Source organism: Scylla paramamosain, chromosome 25 (assembly GCF_035594125.1).
Source record: "Scylla paramamosain isolate STU-SP2022 chromosome 25, ASM3559412v1, whole genome shotgun sequence".
NCBI lineage: Eukaryota > Metazoa > Arthropoda > Malacostraca > Decapoda > Portunidae > Scylla > Scylla paramamosain.
Window position 1 is genome coordinate 18,348,393 of NC_087175.1, and position 5,000 is coordinate 18,353,392.

Consider the following 5,000-nt stretch of genomic DNA (forward strand, 5'->3'; position numbering starts at 1 on the left):
GAAAAGCTAGTATTGAGAGAGAGAGAGAGAGAGAGAGAGAGAGAGAGAGAGAGAGAGAGAGAGAGAGAGAGAGAGAGAGAGAGAGAGAGAGAGAGAGAGAGAGAGAGAGAGAGAGAGAGAGAGAGAGAGAGAGAGAGAGAGAGAGAGAGAGAGAGAGAGAGAGAGAGAATATAAAGTCCGTGAATTTCAAGATAGAAAAAAATATACGTGTAATTATATGAAAAAAAAAATAGATAAACAAAAATAGGAAAAAATCCACCAGAACAATGAACTAAATGGATGTAGTAATGAGGTGAAAATAACGTTATGAGATTCTGAGGTGAAAATAACGTTATGAGATTCTCAAGAGTAGACGATTAGAGCATTTGATACACTGAAAGATAAGATTCACAGACGAGGCAAGGAATTAAGAGGAAATACAAATAAGTAGACGATTAGAATATTTAGTAGGCTGACAGAAAAGACTGACAAATGAGGCAAGGCATTAGAAGACACTACTTGGTTGATAAATATAATGCCTTACAGACTGAAAAAAAAAAAAAAATTCACAGACAAGGCAAAGAATTACAAGGTGATGCTAATAAGAAGGAAATTAAGAGATGGACAAGTGAGGCAAAGAATTAAAAGATCCTATCCATTTATGATGTTTGATAGACTGACAGGTAAGATTCATAAATAACGTACAAATTAATAAGAAATACTAAGGAGACTCCCGTAATGTTTATAGAATGACCGATAACATTCACAGATAGGGCAAAGAATAAATGGGAGATAATAATAATGAGACTGTTAGAAAAGTACCTGACAGATTCACAAATTAGGTTCCTCAATGAGTAAAGGAAAGCGTGAAATTATAATACCATACTGAGTGAGTGTTGACATTAGGTGAATAAAAAATTGTTGACATTAGGTGAATAAAGAATTGAAATACTACGTTACTGAATGGATACTGAGGTGAGAAATATGAGGAAAGAGAAAGGAACAAAATAATTATGGTTAAAAAAAGAGTATTGGTCTGAGAAAGAGTAGAGAAGAATAGTCGGTGAAAAAAAAAAAAAAACTAATTAGAAAACAGTAATTATATAAATCATGTAAATCATGTTAGAGGAAAGAAAAGTACTGGCGTTAAGAAAGGTAGAGAAGAACAATAAGTTAAAGAAACAATAAGTGGAAGACGGAAACTATATAACAAAAGAAAAAAATAACCATTAGCAAATTGTTTATGCTTTCCAACAGATGTCAAGATATAGAAAGAAGAAAATAAAATTGCAGACAATAATCTCTTACATCTTATACAATTGCTGTCTTTCCATTGAGCAACTGTTCTCTTGGTGAATAAAACAGGACAAGAAATAAGATCACTACTAAACAAACTCTCCGGAAAAAATATGAAACTTGTATTTTGAGAAGAGAGAAAGAGAAAGAGAGAAGAACACGTAAGCGAAAAAAAATAAGATGAGGAGCAGACACTCGAAGTAGATGGGGTGAGAGAGAGAGAGAGAGAGAGAGAGAGAGAGAGAGAGAGAGAGAGAGAGAGAGAGAGAGAGAGAGAGAGAGAGAGAGAGAGAGAGAGAAACGGAAGCTTGGTGTCTTATCCATTGATCTCTCTCTCTCTCTCTCTCTCTCTCTCTCTCTCTCTCTCTCTCTCTCTCTCTCTCTCTCTCTCTCTCTCTCTCTCTCTGTCCCTTTATCCCCATGTGTGTGTGTGTATGTGTGTGTGTGGGCGCGACCGCGTGCCTCGCCCAGGTCATACTAAAGGAGAAACAGTAACATGGATTAAAGTTTCTCTCTCTCTCTCTCTCTCTCTCTCTCTCTCTCTCTCTCTCTCTCTCTCTCTCTCTCTCTCTCTCTCTCTCTCTCTCAATAGAAATTAAATGTCATTAAAATCTTATATCTAAATGTCTTTCTTTATTACTCTTTCTCTCTCTCTCTCTCTCCATTTATCTTATTTTCCACACCATTTCCTTTCCCCCTCCCCCATCCTCCCTCTCTCTTTCTCTCAAATTTTTTTTTCACTGTCACATTTATCACATCCTCCTCTTCTTCCTCCACCTCCTCCTCTTCCTCCTCCTTGTTTCCATCTCTCTTTTTCCTAACTTTTTTTTTCCCATCATGTCCATCTCTCCTCCATGTTCTTCATATTTTTTTCCAATTTATCTTTTTTTGTTCCTTGCCCTTACCCCCCCTCTCTCTCTCTCTCTCTCTCTCTCTCTCTCTCTCTCTCTCTCTCTCTCTCTCTCTCTCTCTCTCTCTCCCCTGAAATTTTTGATGTATTATATATATATATTTTTTATTCGTATTTTGTCATTTTTCATCTAATTTCTAAACTTTTCTTTTTTCCATTTAATGTTTGATCGAAATAAACAAAATATTTTCCTTTTGTGATTCCCTGTAGTTTGTCTTTTTTCTTTCGAGGAAACGTGTGTGTGTGTGTGTGTGTGTGTGTGTGTGTGTGTGTGTGTGTGTATGGGGAGGGAAAGGTGCCTTTTTTCCCTTTCCTCTCTCTTTCCACCCATCTTCCTTCCGTCTCTCTCTCTCTCTCTCTCTCTCTCTCTCTCTCTCTCTCTCTCTCTCTCTCTCTCTGTCTCTCTCTCTCTCTCTTTTGAACCCTCACTCTCTTTCCCTCTTTCCATCCTATCAGCGTCTGTCCCTTCTTGCCCTCCTTCCCACGCTCCTTCCCTCCCTCCCTTCTTCCTGTCTCCACCTATCAACTCTTCTTCCTCTCCTGTCAAAAGTAAATAAGTAAATAAAGACTAATATCATCACTCTCCGCCTCCCTTCCTCTCCCTCTTTCTCCCTCCTTCCTTCCTTTTCTCCGACCTCAATAATTTAAACTTCAATCTCTCTCCTTTTTCCTTCGCTCTTCCTCTATCTCCAACCATGGCCTCTTCTTTCATCCTTCCTCTTTTAGCCTCTCATTCCTTCTTCCGCGTGTGTGTGTGTGTGTGTGTGTGTGTGTGTGTGTGTGTGTGTGTGTGTGTGTGTGTGTGTGTGTGTGTGTGTGTGTGTGTGTGTGTGTGTGTGTGTGTGTGTGTGTGTGGCTCTGTATTGCTATTTTTTGTCTGTCTGCCTGTTCGTCTCTCTCTCTCTCTCTCTCTCTCTCTCTCTCTCTCTCTCTCTCTCTCTCTCTCTCTCTCTCTCTCTCATTTACCATTAACTCTTTTCTCTCTTTTATACTTCCTTCCTTCTCCTATGTATATTTCTTTTCAATTAATGTTTACCACTTCTCATCTCTCATAAATTACGAATCTCTTATTTCTTCGTCTTAGCTTCTTGACTTAAAATTTGTGCTTCCTGGTCGCTTGGTCATTACCCAGGCCAATATTGTTTATTTTAAAGGCTTCACGTTTTATAACCCTTGCGTAAGTTTGTTTTTGTCGATAATGTTAAGCAGTGTGTGTGTGTGTGTGTGTGTGTGTGTGTGTGTGTGTGTGTGTGTGTGTGTGTGTGTGTGTGTGTGTGTGTGTGTGTGTGTGTGTGTGTACTTCTCTATTTCAATACCATAAATCTGTATTGTGTGTGTGTGTGTGTGTGTGTGTGTGTGTAGGTAAGAATGTTAAATAGGTAGATATTTAGGGGATGGTGAGAGAGAGAGAGAGAGAGAGAGAGAGAGAGAGAGAGAGAGAGAGAGAGAGAGAGAGAGAGAGAGAGAGAGAGAGAGAGAGAGAGAGAGAGAGAGAGAGAGAGAGAGAGAGAGAGAGAGAGAGAGAGAGAGAGAGAGAGAGAGAGAGAGAGAGAGAGAGAGAGAGAGAGAGAGAGAGAGAGAGAGAGAGAGAGAGAGAGAGAGAGAGAGAAAGTCTGTGTGTGTGCTAAAAAAATATAACAGGACTTATTATAAACATTATTTGGAGATAGTGCACAAGATGAGAGATGCATATTTATTTATTTTTTACCGTGTTACAAGACTGTCAAGTTTGTGCTACAGTGAGGGAGGGATGAAAGAAAAGCAAACTGAGAGATTTATCCCCCTGACAAACCTCTTTATACATCTGCCTATGGAAAGCATAAATAGCAACAAATTATTCATAAAGGTTCAGCTTGTCTGTGTCCTCCTCACACGCTGCTTTCAGTCACCGCTGCGTCTCTGTTTGAACAAGAGCGACAACCTCCAGTGTTAATTTTTTCATTGCCTTGGTTTCCTGCGCGTGACTTTCCCCTCAGCAGCAACCCTTCCTTCCCTGGACGCCGCTGCATCTGCCTGTGTATTGCCAGAACAGTTTGACTGCCTTCCTGTGGGGCGTCCTTTCCGTGTCGGTCAGGGTCACTCTTTCACCCAAACTTAAAACTCAACAACTCACTCAAAAAACACCCAAGTAGTGTATGTTCAGTTTCCAGTACGGCCTCCCTCACACACGGCTAACTCCACGCCTACTCTCGCTCTTCCCTGCACTCATTCATATGTGTTAAATACAAAGACAGCTGTTATAGTGTTGTACCGCGTCGTTTTCTCACTACCGCTACGGACTCCTAAAACACGACGAGTGGCAGGCTATCCTTAACCTTCCCGTGCTTCATAGGGGATATGGTCAGGTTTAAAGAATACAGGTCCGCAACACACCACACCTACCGGGGCTGAACATGATCTGGGGCGAACGTGGGATGTGGCGCTGTGATTTGTGGATGGGGCGCTGGGGAGAGAGATGGCGGGAGAGGAGGGAGCGAATGGTAAGGAGGTACAAGATGGAGAGCCCTGTGGAAAACACTAGCAAAGAACGGAGACCCATATGAAAGAAGAAAAAATAGAAGTTGAAATGGAAAAAGAAGAAACAAAGGTTGAAATGGAAGAAGAAACAGAAGAAGAAACGGAAGTAGAAATGGAAGAAGAAGAAGAAGAAGAAGAAGAAGAAGAAGAAGAAGAAGAAGAAGAAGAAGAAGAAGAAGAAGAAGAAGAAGAAGAAGAAGAAGAAGAAGAAGAAGAAGAAGAAGAAGAAGAAGAAGAAGAAGAAGAAGAAGAAGAAGAAGAAGAAGAAGAAGAAGAAGAAGAAGAAGAAGAAGAAGAA